General features: G+C 38.4%; 1 pseudogene; it reads left to right on the top strand.

Moving 5' to 3' along the window:
• The window catches only part of LOC100524885, a 106,591-nt pseudogene that overhangs the window by 69,328 nt on the left and 20,949 nt on the right, over positions 1-16,314 (top strand).

The following is a 16,314-nucleotide window of genomic DNA, read 5'->3' as shown; positions in this document are numbered from 1 at the left end:
GTCCTTGAAGATATGGAAGGTCACGTGTATCTGATGGCTTGGCTGATTCCAGTTTTTATGTCGTGTATGATTCCTACTTTTCTATAGTAGTGTATGTATAATGACAGGAGATTTTTGGAGCTCCCATTGTGGCTAAGTGGTAACGAACCCAACTAAGTGTCCATGAGGATGAGGGTTCAATCCCCAGCCTCGCTCAGTGGGTTGAGGATCAGGCATTACCATGAGCTGCAGTGTAGGTTGCAGATGCAGCTCAGATCTGGTGTTGCTGTGGCTGTGGTGTAGGTGGGCAGCTGCAGCTCTGATCGGACCCTCAGCCTGGGAACTTCTGTATTCCATGTATGTGGCCTTAAAAAAAAAAAAAGTAAATCTTGTTATATTAAGTCTGTTTTTGTTGGGTTATATCTTCCTTAAATAGAGCATTAAGAGTGTTTTAGGCAAAAGTATCAACAGTGTTAGTGTGAATTCGTATTGATTTGACTCCAGTTACTCTGCCTCTTTTCTCTGTAGGAGTTCTGGTACCATAACCAATTATTTGATTAATTTTTTGAATCAATATACTAATATCCATAGCTATAATTTGATAATGTACAGTAGAATTTTCTGTGACTCCTGGTACTAATGGTTCTTTGGTACACTTCTTCTGGTGGTTCATTTTGGGAAAGTAGTTTTTTTGCAGTAAAATTTTTAGGAGAGTACTGTAGAGAAGAAAGGAGTATTGTGACAGTGATTTCAAAGTTATAGGTTGTTACAAGGAAAAGAACTTAATGTTCAAGTAGTACTCCCCGCCACTTAAATGGTTTTAGAGCTCTAGGCAATCTGATTTTCTTTGGTAGTAGGGTTAATAGCAAAAGGTAATGGTACCTGCATCAACAAGGAAACCATATTATTGTTCATTTATATTTACAGATAGTTGTCCTTAGTATTATCTGTTGAGTTTTAATGTCTCTCTTTAAGTGGCATCATTGAGCAGATTTTGGATAATTGTCCTATTTTTAAAATTGAAGTATTATTGACTTAAAATGTTATATTAACTTCATCTGGACAACATAGTGATTTGATATTTTTGTACATTAGAAAATGATTGCCACAGAATTCATTGGTGACCTAACAGTTAAGGATTTGGTATTGTCACTGCTGTGACTAGGATTCAGTCCCTGGCCTGGGAACGTTCCCATGATGCTGGTGCAGCTGGAAAAAAAAAATGATCACGTCGATTAGTCTGCTTACCGTGCAGAATTATTACAATATTATTGACTATATTCCCAGTGCTGTACAGCACATCCCTGCAACTTGTTTATTTTGTAATTGGAAATTTATTCCTCTTAATATCAAATATCTCACTCATCTCTCCTTCCCTCTGGCAACCACTAGTTAATTCTCTGTATCTATGAAGATGTTTCATTTTGTTTTGGTTTGGTTTTTAGATTTCACATATAAATGAAATCATGCATTATTTCTCATTCTCAGTCTGACTTACTTCACTTGGCATAATTCCCTCTGAGTCCACTGTTGTCACAATGGCAAGATTTAATTCTTTTTTATTGCTGAGTAATATTTCATAATGTGTATATGTCACATCTTCTTTATCCAGTCATCTATCAATGGACATATTGGTTGCTTCTATATCTTGGCTATTTTAAATAATACTGTTGGAGATCCCACTGTGGTACAACAGGACCAGTGGCATCTCTGGAACTCTGGGACACAGGTTCAGTCCTTGACCCAGCACAGTGGGTTAAGGATCTGGCATTGCCATGGCATAAGTTGCCACTGCAGCTCAGATCTGATCCCAAGCTTGGGAACCCCATATGCCTCAGGATGGCCAAGAAAGAAAAAAATTTTTGAATATATAATGCCATCATTAACATAGGTGTGTGTAAATCTTTTTGGTTTTTTTTTTTAAGAGAAACAAAACATAGGCTTTATTTACACTCAACTACTAGGCAGGTGGCACTTGACTAACCTCCTAGTTAATTCAAATCTGGGAGGTCACCTTAATTGATTATCTGTTTAATGCTCTTCCTCTCAAAATTGACCTGATTGAATTATTCTTACTTTCATGGCCACTTTCATTTTCATCATCATGAAGAATGATTTTTAAGTACCTCCTACGAACAAGATGCTGGGGACAATGCATCCTTAACTCAAGGGGTCTGCAGTATCATTGGGGACCTAGGAGATAGATTCAAATAACATTACAAGAAAGCATAATCAACAAGCCACATGCATGGTATCCTTATCTCTCAGGATCTTACCATATAAAACCTGGATTTGTTTTTACTGATCACACAGCCTCATAGATGAGTAAGCAGATTTTTTTTTCTTCTGCTTTTTAGGGCTGCACCTGCAGCATATGGAAGTTTCCAGGCTAGGGGTCCAATTGGAGCTGCAACTGCTGGTCTACACCACAGCCACAGCAATGTGGGATCTGGAGCCATGTCTGCGACCTACACTGAAGCTCACAGCAATGACAGATCCTTAATCCACTGACTGAGGCCAGGAATCAAACCCGTGACCCCATGGATACCAGTCGGGTTTGTAGCCCACTCAACCACAATGGGAACTTCCCAGATTTGTTTTTATGTAGTCAAATTTATTGGTTTTTCTTTCAGACTCTCTCCAGTTCCTGGTGTTTTCTTTTCTTTTTTCTTTTGTTGTTGTTGTCTAACTTAGAATGCTTTTCCCACTTGAAGATTATAAAAATATTTGTTGGAGTTCCCTGGTGGTGCAGCAGATTAAGGATCCAGCATTGTCACTGCTGTGATGCGACTTTGATCCCTGGCCCAGGAACGTCCAAATGCTTTGGGCGCGGCCCCCCATTTTTTTTTAATAAAAATATTTGGGGAGTTCTGTCATGGCTCAGCGGAAACCAATCCGACTAGCATCCATGACGACGCAGGCTCGATCCCTGGCCTCCCTTGCCTCTCAGTGGGCCAAGGATGCCCCTTGGATCCTGCATTGCTGTGGCTGTCACATAGACCAGCAGCTACAGCCTCAACCTGACCCCAGCCTGGGAACCTCTACATGCCACAGGTGTAGCCCTAAAAAGACAAAAAAAAATAAAAAATAAAAATATATTTGTCTCTTGTTTCTTCTAGTACTTTTACTGTACATTGTCTTATATTTTAAAAATATAAATACTAGTTTATTTCAACTTGGAGCCACAGGATATTTTTTTAATTTTTTTTGGCCACACCAGTGGCATGTAAAAGTTCCCAGGCTAGGTATTGAACCCATGACACGGTAATGTCCAGGGCCACAGAGGTGACAACACTGGATCCTTAACCCACTGAGCCACTGGGGTTCTCCAGTGTCTTACATTTCAATTTTTGAGCCATATGAAATTTTGATGTAAGAAACAAGGTAAGACTACAGGTTAAATTTTTTCTAAGCTTTAAACCAGCTGCCTAATGTTGTAATTAGTTTTTTTCAGGGCCACTGGTGTGGCATATGACGTTCCCAGGCTAGGGGTCAAATCAGAGCTACAGCCTCTGGCCTAAACCACAGCCACAGTCACTGTCACATCTGAGCCACATCTGTGACCTACACCACACCTTGGGGCAATGCTGGATCCTTTACCCACTGAGCAGGGCCGGGATTCGAACCTTCATCCTCATGGATACCAGTCGGGTTCATTTCCGCCGAGCCACAAGAAGTGCCCAACATTATTTTAGTAATTCCTTTTGCCATTGATATGACTTGAAACGAATGTCCCATTTGTGCTTTTACTTATCTTTGCAATCACCTGTCTTTCATGGATGTGTTGGCATTGTGCCGTTGTAGGCAGTGCAGCATTATAATGCATTTATCGATCTGGAAGAGGAATCCTCTCCTTGCTACTTTTTCATTCAGAACTATTCTCACCAGTGGTTTTAACCGAGTCAAATCCAATGCCTCATCTTTATAAGAATTAGCTGGTAATGGATCCTTTACTATCCCAAGGAGATGTTGTGTATGGATTACACAGCCTCAATCGTTGTGATAAACCAAAATGCCCAACTGATTGAATGGTCTTCGGTTTAGAATCAATCTAGCAAGTTACTCATGAAATCCTATTGGTATTTGATTGGGATTGCACAGCATTTACAAATCAATTTAAGCAACTTTGCATTTTTTAGAGTGTTCTGACCTCTAGCCCTAATAATGATATATTTCTCTTCATCTATTTACATATTCTCTGTGTCCTCCGAGAAACAAGTGGCACAGCAGAAGTAAGAAATCGATGAGTTTAGGAGTTCCCGCTGTGTCGCAGTGGGTTAATGATCTGGCTTGTCTCTGTCGGGGTGCTGGTTTGATCCCTGGCCCTGCGCAATGAGTTAAGGATCCTGGCAAGTGGAGAAAAAAAAGAAGAAAGAAAGAAAGAAAAAGAGAAAAGAAATTGATGAGTTTAGCAAGGTGACTATTCATGACCGTTTGGACAGGATTTAGGGAAATCAGAACCAATGGTGTGACATTTCAAGGGCTGAGTCTTCACAACCCCAGGCCAAAAATGTCAAGAGGGAGGAACAATTAGTGTCATTGGGAAAAAGTGTCCATGAGGGGAGCATCACCTGACAAGAACTTCATTGGAGGGGTGCAGCCAATCCACAGCCGGGGGGAGGGAGGGAGTCCAGGGGTCAGTGCTCAGTCGTCTCTTCCCACTGGCCAAAGCCAACCGGAAGTCTTCCAGTTAGTGAAGATGTTCATGCAGCTCAGCCGCTCCAGACGCAGAGCATGGTGGGAAGGTGCGGAAGAGCCGCTCTGGAGGGGCACAGGGAAAGCCAGTGGCCCGCTAGGTAAGGCGTTACTGTCCCCTGTCCGTCTACCACCTTCTTCATTCCGAAGCGTTTCATGTCAGTTTTCTTCCCAGTATTTCATATTTTTGTTGCTGTTTTTCTTGGGAACTCTCCTATTGTCCATATGGATTCGTTATTATTTATGTGATAAAGCTGTTGATTTTTACATATTGTTTGCATGGCAAGGTGGTTTGGTGGGAAGGCATTTGATTTTTGCTTGTGTTACTATCACTTAAATGGTATATGACCTGGGGAAAGTCTAGGATCTTTTCTGTGTTAATTCCATGATTTGATTTAAAAAAAAAAAAAAAAAGGACAAAAGAAAACAGATATTTACTTCATCTTTTTTAGTGTTTAATGAGGTAATACATATGTAGCAGCTAAAACAGTGTCTGGTTCGTGATAAACTCTCAAAGATCACTTATTTATTGTATCTATTAGGTTTTTGGGGGGTTTTTTGGTTTTTTTTTAAGGAATGGACACCATTTCTATTTTTTTACAAAATAAAATACATGTATTTAAACACAGTTACATTCGCACAGATTATTATGTCATGGATCTTAAGAAACAGATTAAGTGACTCCCTCTGGAGAAGTGGAATGGAAAATATGCTGACACAAATAGGAAATTTATTCTGTACTTTATCCCATTTTGTATGGCTTTCATCTTTACTATTTAGTATTACCTATTACATTTCAATTTTTCTTTAAATATTAGCATTATATTAAAATTGTGTATATTATGCAACTAAAATTTATAAGGAAGAAAGCCTTATATACCATTAAATATTTTATGTAGCATAATAAAAAGAATAACTGGTAAGAATAACAAAAATAGGAGTTCCTGTCGTGGCGCAGTGGTTGCCAAATCCGACTAGGAACCATGAGGTTTCGGGTTTGATCCCTGGCCTTGCTCAGTGAGTTAAGGATCTGGTGTTGCCGTGAACTGTGGTGTAGGTTGCAGATGTGGCTCGGATCCCACATTGCTGTGGTTCTGGCGGAGGCTGGTGGCTATAGCTCTGATTGGACCCCTAGCCTGGGAACCCCTATAAGCCAGGGAAATGGCCCAAGAAATGGCAAAAAGACCAAAAAAAAAAGAATAGCAAAAATAATACACCCTCTGAAAATAAGTAAAATATAAAATGCATAAATTGGTTAAAAAACAGTGTAACTATATAAATATGTCTTCACAATTTGTTACATCTTATTGATTCTTCTATATAGGCATTACACCATTCTAGGTGATGTGATAAACAAGACATTATAGACCTTACATTGTACCATGGAGAGAAATGGTTATTAATAATACAGTTGTAGAACTGTATTATTTAATTGTACAGTTGCATTATTTAATTATAATCATCATAAATTCTTTGTTGGAGAGGAAATCAGAATCAGATCTAAGAAGACTTCAGCATTCCAAGAATGATGTCAGATGACCCCCTTAATGTGGATTATGCAATTATTTACTATGAGATATATTTCTTCAGAGAGTCCTTGTTTGTGTATCAATTGTAGATTTTTGGTTTGTAGTTATTCTGAAGCTTTGATATAAGAGTCTATATGTATATGAGATTGTTTTAAGTTGCTGTTCTCTTAATTGCAAGTTCATCTCCAGTGTCCTGCATTTGTACCCACCTCTTCTCATGATTTCTGATTTTGGTGGTATAATCATGCATGGATGATTTCATATCTTTACTGTATATATACCTTTACTGGTGAGCCTTGTCATTTGTGGAATTTTTGTTTCCTGTTGCTGTCTTTTCTTTTCTGCCTAGAGAACTTCCTTTAGTATGTGTTGTAAGGCTGGTTTAGTGTTGCTGAATTCTCTCAACTTTTGCTTATCTGTGAAGGTTTTGATTTCTCCTTCAAATCTGAATGAGAGCCTTGCTGGGTAAAGGAATCTTGGTTGGAGGTTTTTTCGTTTCATCATGTTAAGTATATCATGCCACTCCCTTCTGGCCTTCAGAGTTTCTGCTGAAAAATCTGCTGAGAACCTTATTGGGGTTCCCTTGTATGTTATTTGTTTCTTTTCCCTAGCTGCTTTCAAGATTTTCTCTTTGGTTTTAATTTTGGTCAGATTGATTAATATGTGTCTCAGTGTATTCCTCCTTGGGTTTATTTTATATGGTACTTGTTGTGCTTCCTGGATTTGAGTGAGGGGTTCCTTTCCCATGTTAGGGAAGTTTTCGGCTATTATCTCTTGGAATATTTTTTCCGTCCCCTTCTCTCTCTCTTCTCCTTCTGGCACCCCTATAATATGGATGTTGGTGCATTTCACCTTGTCCCAGAGTTCTCTGAGACTCTCTTCATTTGTTTTCAATCTTTTTTCTCTTTTCTGTTCTGCATCCATAATTTCCACTAATCTGTCCTCCACCTCGCTTATTTGTTCTTCTACCTCCTGTATTCTGCTGTTGGCTGCTTCTAGCGAATTTTTTATTTCAGTTATTGTATTTTGTGTAAATCTTTTTGAATTAGAGTTTTCATTGTCTTTGGATAAATACCCAGAAGTAGAATTGCTGAATCATAAGGGAGTTGTAGTTTTAATTTTTGAGGACACTTCATGCTGTTTTGCATAGTAGCAATCTACATTCCTACCAACAGTACCTGAAGATTTCCTTTCCTCCACATCTTCACCAACACTTGTTATTTGTTGACTTTTTTTATGACAGCCATTCTAACAGATGTGGGGTGATACCTCATTGTAGATTTGATTGAAATTTCCCTGATTAGTGAATTTGAGCACTTTTTGTATGCCTGTTGGCCCTTTGGATAGCTTCTTTAGAAAAATTCCACTCACATCCTCTTTCTAATATTAATTGGATTATTTGGGATCTTTTTTCCCTTTTGAGTTGTGTGAGTTCTTTATATTTTGGATATTAACCCCTTAATGAGCTATATGATTTGCAAATATTTTTCTTGTATTCAGTAGTCTGCCTTTTTGGGTTTTTTTGATAGTTTCCTTTGCTGTGTAAATGCTTTCTAGGTTGATGTTGTCCCATTTGGTTTTTTTTTTTTCCTTTTGTTGCACCTGCCTGAGGAAACTTATCTAAACAATATTGTTGAGAGTTCCCTGGTGGCCTAGAAGTTAAGGATTTGGCATTGTCAGTGCTCTGGCTCAGGTTTGATTACTGGCCCAAGAACTTACACATGCCATAGTTCTGGCAAATATATATATATATATATATATATATATATATGATTTTTATATATGATTTTTTTAAAACTAGCCAAAAAAAATATTGCTAAGACCAGTGTCACAGACTGTATTGCATGTGTTTTCTTCTAGGAGGGTTATGGTTTCAGATCATACATTTAAATCAATTCAGGGACTTCTGCGTTCCCATACACACTTTAGAATTATTTATTCTTATTCTGTGAAAGGTGTAATTGGTGTTTTAAGAGGGATAGCGTTGAATCTGTAGATTGCCTTAGGTAATACAGTAATTTTAGCAATATTCTTCCAACAGCGTGTTCTGTATTTCCATCTGTTTGTGTCATCTTCAGTTTCTTTCACCACTGTCTTATAGTGTTCTGAGGAAAAGTCTCTTGCCTCGCTAGTTATATTTATTCTCAGGTATTTTATATATATATATATAATGATTTTTATTTTTTTCCATTATAGCTGGTTTACAGTCTTCTGTCAATTTTCTACTGTATTCTCAGGTATTCTATTCTTTTTATGTACTTGTTTTTCTCTTTTGGGCCACATCTGTGGCATATGGAGGTTCCAAGGCTAGGGGTCTAATCAGAGCTGTAGCTGCCAGCCTACACCAGAGCCACAGCAATGCAGAATCCAAGCTGTGTCTGCACACCACAGCTCACGACAACTCCAGATACTTAACCCACTGAGCGAGGCCAGGGATCAAACCCGCAACCTCATGGTTCCTAGTCGGATTTATTTCCACTGCACCATGACAGGAACTCTGGTCAGCTGAGCTATTTGCATTAGATCTCCTCCCTGTCTGGGCTGCATGGGCCCTTCTGTTGTGATATGTCAACTACTGTGAACACATTGGTAACCAAGCTGGCCCATTTCCTGGTTGGCTGCAGGCCCTGCTTTTTTGTGGTGGATACCATTCCCCCAGTTGGTAGCTTTTGGTCCTAAAGCAGCTGGATGTGCACCTGAGGTATTTCATGTTTGGTACCTCCAGCCTGCTGGTGGTGGGGCCCCCTCCCATTATGGCTGGATGTGTGGGGCCTGGGAAGTTCTAGAGCTGGTTTTGACCTCCTGGTATGACTAGATCAATTAACAGCTGGCTGCATGGTATGGGTGATCACAGGACTGGTAATGGCAGGCAAGCTTGTGGGCAGGCTATGCCCTGGTGCTAATAGGCTAGAGGGAGGAGTACAAAATGGTGCTTGCCACAACCAGTGTTTTCGTGGTAGAATTATCTCCCAGAAATGGCTGCCCAGCATCTATGTTCCCATTTGAATCCTAGTTTCTCTTGCCTCTCCAGTGGTACTAAAAGATCTACAGGTAAGTCTGACTGGGATCCTTTCAAATTCCTACCTTTTTGGTGGTTCTCAGAGCATGTGAGATTTTGTGGGCACCCCTTAAGAGCAAAGTATCTGTATCCTACAGCCTTCAAGTTCTGCCATATACAAGTCCTGCTGGCTTTCAAAGCTAAACATAATGGGGGCTCTTATTCCCAGTGCAAAACCCCTGGGCTGGGGAGTCTGTTGTTTGCTCAGACCCTTTGTTCCTTGAGGAGAACATTCTGAAATTGTGATTATCCTTCCTTTTGTAGATTGCCCCCCCTGGGTTATGGGTCTTCACTATACCATGTCTCTGTGTTCCTTCTTTATATCTTTAGTTTTGAAAAATATTTTCTGCCAGCATTCAGGTTATTCTCATAGAGAGCTTCTCTGTCAATGGTTGTAATTTTGGTGTGCCCCAAGGAGTAGGTAAGCTCAGGGTTTATCTACTCTGCCATCTTGGCCACACCTCTAATTATCCTGTTTTCTTAACCAATTGATACATTGGATCATTTAATGGCCCTTCTACTTGGAACTTCTCTAAGCATAAGCATAGAGAACATTTCAGCATTGGTTTTCATTGAGGAACAAGATATTTTTGTGGAGAACCTAAGTTTGTTTTCATTTCTGCCTTGTTATTTTTAAAAATATTCAGCCATAGTTTAGAAATAGTGTAAATTGGCATTGTCACATTCTAGTTTATTTTTCTGAGTATATTTTAAATATTTTTAAATGAGGGTAGATTTACTTAAGCTATTAGATTACCCCATATCTCTACTTAAAGCCTACTGGAATCTAGTTTTAAACTCTCCTATTAATATTTATAGTTTTTACTATTTTGATTTTTTTTTGTCCAACTAATCCTTAAAGGAAAGGGCTCATAAATGTCCTTGTATGGTGAATTTCCTATTCTTTTTGCCATTTAGGGATATTTTAGGAATTATGCTCAGGTAACGTGTGTAAATCCTGTCTTGATCTCTTCCATCCTGTTTTTAAACTATTTTCCCCACATGAAAGTCTAACAATTAAGTAAATCATTTGGTGTAGAACTGGTAGAGTCTAACAAAATCATGAATTCTTTCTGTAGCAGATTTCTGTTTTCCTGAGGATTAAGAAAACCCTCAATTAGTGAATTCAACTGAGATCTAGACCATAGTTTGATGCAGCGCTAATGACCTCCTTCTAGTCTAGCATGGGGATATTGTGCAGTGTAATTGTTTCAGAGAAAAAAAGTGAGAAAAGGCAGTTTGCTTGGGGTGTCATGGGAAGGAGAAAAAATAGAAAGGGTAGAGTTCCCATTGTGGCTCAGTGGTAAAGAACCTGACTAGTATCCATGAGGATGCGGGTTCAGTCCCTGGACTTGCTCAGTGGGTTAAGGATCTGGCATTGCCATGAGCTGTGGTATAGGTTGCAGGTGTGGTTTGGATCTGGTATTGCTGTGGCTGTAGTGTAGGCTAGGGGCTACAGCTCCAATTACATCCCTAGCCTAGGAACTTCTATATGCCTCATGTTCGGCCCTTAAAAAATGAGTAATCAATATTAGGTTGTGCCTAAAAAGCACCAAAAAAAATATGGAATAGGAATGAAAATAAAGTCATGCAGAGAAAACGATTGCTCGGGTCTTGAGAAAATGTGCGGTGTGAGGTATCTACTACTTCCTTCTCCTGAGAGAGCCTTTTATCACTGACCTCACCAACAAATGATCTAAAATTGGCAAATGTGATAAAAGTAGCCATCTACTTGGTAAAAGTAGCTATCTACTAAGTTTAATATAGCTTGTGTGTGTGTACACACATGCATATACACATACATATAGACTGAGGTGTAAGATGAAATGGTGTGTATTACAAAGAAAAAAATGACAGTTCCTCCTATGAGAAAATTACACTCAGTAGAAGCAGTAGAGTGAGGGAACTATTGTGAATTGCGCACTTTTCTCTGTGCCAGACATGTTCCTAGACCTAGTAAATATTTATAGTATTTAATCATGATTAAATTTTCCTTCCCCTTCCCCATTTTATAGTTTGGACAGTGAAGACTTTGAGAATTTAAATGGTTTTACCAGTGTTACAAAGCAAGAAGAATATGAAGCCAGGCCTTGGTTTAAGACATAAAAAAATAAGCATAGAAAATATAATTAATTAAAGAGGTATAAAAATGAGCATTAGAGTTTAATGTCATCAGTGTCTCTTTAATTCAGAAATATTTGAGGAAGGCTTCATGAAGGAGGTATCATTTAAACTGAGCTTTGCAGGTTGAGGATGGAACTTAAACAGGGAGATATGGCACAGAAGGCAAATGAATGATAGAGCCAGGATTAAATCCAATTCATTCTAAAGCCAAAGCTGATTTTCTTTTCATTACACAAAACTGTAAGGGTGAGAGAAAGTGTGTGAAGCTAGTGCGGCTGAAAAGGGATTTTATTACCTTGAGTTATAGGAAAAAAAAATTGTTGGAAAGGAAGTTCAAGCAAAACAAGAAGAGGAAGGATCTTCAGTGCAAATATTACAGGTTTCATGATACAGAATAACTCATTCAAAATACCATAGTTACCTCTGGAGATTACATTTAATTCTCTCCTTGTCAGCTCTTATCTTAGGATCAGTATTTGAGAGGACCTGGCGGGTGAATGCTAATGGACCAACATGGATGTAGGGCGAGGTGTGGGGCTAAAGAATAGAATTGGAAAATGCTTTGGATAGGAGCCAATGTTTTCTCTGATGTATTTATTTTTAGGTCAAACCATTTTACCATATGAAACCCCTATCAGAAGCTGATAGAGAAAAAGCAAGTAAACAGAAGATTCCAAAATTCATGGAATTATTGAAACTTGCACAGAGGGAAAAAAAATTGGTAATATTTGATCTTAATGTTCCTCCACGACAGCATCCTGCCAGATCTGCATATATCCAAATTGCAGTGAGAGAGATCCTTGACTCGCAAATTGAGCAACACCTGGTATGTCTTTCTCAGTAGTTATGATAGAGGGTGGGAGGGGGCAGCATGTCCCAGGAGCATAGCAGTTGAACCTGATCTATCTTCGAGATCTTCTCTAGGACCCTTAAGTAATTTTATTCCTTATAGAAATGGAGCTGATTGATTATACAGCTGCAGATGCTGATCTAAGAATGACCCGGTTAAATTGTATCAGTGGGGGAAAACATTGAGACCTTTTGCTGTTCCAAACCAAAAGAAATGTCACCATTCTGTTAAAAGGGAATTGTGTAGTGACTGTATGATGTGACCTGCACCATAACCAATGTAGAGCTGTTAGAAAGGGCCTGGGTATAGAATACTGAGGCTTCAAAGACCAGCTTTCATTAGTTATATAGAAAGAACAGCTGGTTCCTATCTGAGCAGAGATTTGTTCATGTTTTTTAGAACTCTCTGCATTTGGGCAGTCAATCATTCTGAATGTTTTAAATTCCCATAACATGGAAGAATGCTGCGAATGAAACAAATATGTGTCTTTTTGCAAATAGAACTATTTCCATAGATGAGTCATAGTAGCATTCCCTGTTGGCAGGAAATGACCCCTCTCAAAGATGAATTTAGCATCATCAGCCAGAGGAAATACTTATGATTCTGACCTTTCATCCACACCTACCAGATTCTCATCCACTTTGGCTGGTGTGGTCGCATAATGGACCCTTGGTCCCATGATATTAAGCCAGGAAAACTCAGCTGCAGAAGCCTGGTGAAAGCCTCATTATGAGTTCATTGAACACTCTTAGGCCAGGTCAGCTCTTTCACCGAAGGCTAGAATCTCTCTACTTCCTACAGCTTTTACCCAAGCTGGAATAGGGCTCCACCAGTTCTACTTGGGGATGTTTGTACCTAGATAGCTGATTATCCTCCAAAAGATTTCTTGTTTCTCCTTACAGATTATTTGGTTACCAGGTTCTCAAAGGGAGTATGTCAGGAGCAGAGCTCCTGGTTTTCAGCACATTGGCCGATTATTCACCATTGAACAACTTACAAAACAAAATATCACTAGAATAAATGTTGACTACAAGAGGTTGTTCTACAATGGGTTGAGGTAAGTATTTGACCACATCTCTCTCCACTTATATGGCTGTACTTGCACAAAATATGCATCCCAACCAAGCTACTTGGGTTCCCCCTCCCATGTCAGGATTTCCATGTGTGTCTCTTTCTGGAATTCCTTATGTTCCCCTTCTTACCCCTTCCTCCGTCTCTACAGTTTATCAAGAGTAGACTCTATTCTGGAAAATAGTTTTCAGCCCTTTCTTCTTGTGCTCCAATCTCTCATTATCCAAACCACTTTTGTATATGCTTGGTATTTTTTCTAATGTGACCATTGAAAAGTCAGAACCCAAAGAGTTGTTTATTCCCTCTGCCATTACCAGAAATATTCTAGTACCTCATAAATAGCTTGGTGTTCCAGATATCCAGATCTCTTATAGGAATAATAAAGAACATGACTAACGCATTATTTGAAAAAAAACTTGAGACAGCTAAGTATGAGGAGAAGATAAAATTATTAAACATCACATTTCTACATACATATTTAGAGACTTTTTTAAAATTAAAAGCACCGGGGAATAAAAGAATTTTTTCATACTTAACTGTTATTCATCTTTTTTTCATTAATCCATATACCCTTTCTATTAGATTTTTAAATTTTTTTCAGATGATTCTAAATGCTTCAGAGAGAGTTTCCTTGAAGATACGGATATAGATGTAGAAATAGTTATAGAAATATAGATGTAGGGAGTTCCCGTCGTGGCGCAGTGGTTAACGAATCCGACTAGGAACCATGAGGTTGCGGGTTCGGTCCCTGCCCTTGCTCAGTGGGTTAACGATCTGGCGTTGCCAGACAAAAAAATAATAATAATAATAATAAAAAGAAATATAGATGTAAATATAGGTATACACATAGTTACAAATATATATCCAAAATTTCTTGGGGCTAGTAAAAATTCCCCCTGGATACTTGTCTGTATCTCAAGCATGAACTGGGCTATTTGGTGCACCTGTGTTACTTTTCCCACCTCCCTGGCCATGGTGGAATTAGTCCTAAAGTATGTCATTTTTCTTTTCACATTGGAAAATTATGTTTTTTAAATTTATCACTACATTTATTCTATTTTATTTTATTAGCGCGTAGTTGATTTACATTGTTGTGTCAATTTCTGCTATACAACATATTTCTCATATTATCTTCCATCATGGGAAGCCATCTGGTCCCGGATTTTTGTTTGGTGGAAGATTTTAATCACAGTGTCAATTTCAGTACTTGTGATCAGTCTGTTCGTCTTTTCTATTTCCTCTGGTTCAGTCTTGGGAGATTTGTACCTTTCTGAGAATTTGTCCATTTCTTCTAGGTTGTCCATTTTGTTGGCATGTAGTTAATTGTAGTCTCTTATGATTTTTGTGTTTCTGTGATGTCCTTTGTAACATCTCCTTTTCATTTATAATTTTATTGATTTGAGCTCTCTCCCTTTTTTCTTGATAGGTCTGGCTGAGAGTTAATCTATTTTGTTGATCACTTAAAGAACTAGCTTTTAGTTTCATTGATTTTTTTCCTATTGTTTTCTTCACCTCAATCTTATTCATTTCTGCTCTGATCTTTATGATTTCTTTCCTTCTGCTCACATTGGGTTTTGTTTCTTCTTGTTTAGTTGCTTTAGATGTAAGGTTAAGTTGAGATTTTTTTTCCGAGGTAAGTTTGTATTGCTGTAAATTTCCCTCTTAGAACTGCTTTTGCTGCATAACAAAGGTTTTGGATCCTTGTGTTTTCATTTGCATTTGTTTCTAGGTATTTTTTGATTTTCTCTTTGATTTCTCCAGTGACATTGCATGTTTACTAGCAGAATGTTTAGTCTCTATGTGGTTGTGGGTTTTGCAGTTGTCTGCTTTTTTTTTTTTTTTTCCCTTTGGTAGTTGATCTAGTCTTACAGTATTGTGGACTGAAAAGATACTTGATATGATTTCAATGTTCTTAAACTTATGAAAGTTGATTTTTGGCCCAGTATGTGATCTATCCTGGAGAATGTTACATGCGTACTCGCGAAAAATGTGTATCCTGCTCTATTCGGATGAAATGTTCTATAAATGGCAATTAAGTCCATCTGGTCTAATGCATCATTTACAGCCTCTTTCCTTATTGACTTTCTGTCTGGATGATCTGTCTATTGCTGTAAGTAGGGTGTTAAAGCCCCCTATTTTTATTGTGTTATTGTTGATTTCCTCTTTTATGTCTGTTAGCAGTTGCCTTATATATTGAAGTGCTCCTTGCTGGGTGCATACATGTTTACAATTGTTATATCTTCTTGGATTGATCCAATGATCATTATGTAGTGTCCTTCTTTGTCTCCTGTAACTGTCTTTAAAGTCTATTTCGTCTGATATGTGTCTTGCTACTCCAGGTTTCTTTCGATGTCCATTTGCCTGGAATACCTTTTCCATCCACTCACTTGAGCCTGTATATGTCCCTAGATCTGAAGTGGGGCTCTTGTAGACAGCATATATATTGGTCTTGATTTTTTTATCCATTCAGCCAGTTTAGTATTTTTGGTTGGAGCCTTTAGTCCATATACATTTAAGGTAATTATTTATATGTATATTCTCTTTGCCATTTTGTTAAATATTGTGGATTCATTTTTGTTTATCGTTTTTTCTTTTTTTTTTCCCCTTAGGGGCACACCTGTAGCATATGGAAGTTCCCAGGCTAGGGGTCAAATCAGAGCTTCACCTTCTGGCCCACATCACAGCCACAGCAACACAGGATCCAAGCTGCATCTGTGGACTATACCACAGCTCATGGAAATGCCAGATCCTTAACCCACTGAGTGAGGCCTGGGATCAAACCCACATCCTCATGGATTCTAGTTGGGTTCGTAACATGCTAAGCCACAATGGGAACTCCTATTGATCTTTTTTCTTCCCTTCCTTTTTTGTTCTAGTCTCTTGTGGTTTGATGACTGTCCTCAGTGCAGTGTTTGGATTAATTTTTCTTTTTTGTGTATGTAACTATAGTAGATTTTTGGCTTGCGATTACCATAGAGTTTTGATATAGGACTCTATGTATATACAAG

Source organism: Sus scrofa, chromosome 9 (assembly GCF_000003025.6).
Source record: "Sus scrofa isolate TJ Tabasco breed Duroc chromosome 9, Sscrofa11.1, whole genome shotgun sequence".
In the NCBI taxonomy this organism is placed as follows: domain Eukaryota; kingdom Metazoa; phylum Chordata; class Mammalia; order Artiodactyla; family Suidae; genus Sus; species Sus scrofa.
Note: the sequence above shows the minus strand (reverse complement) of the source record. Positions and strands in the feature narration are given on the sequence as shown.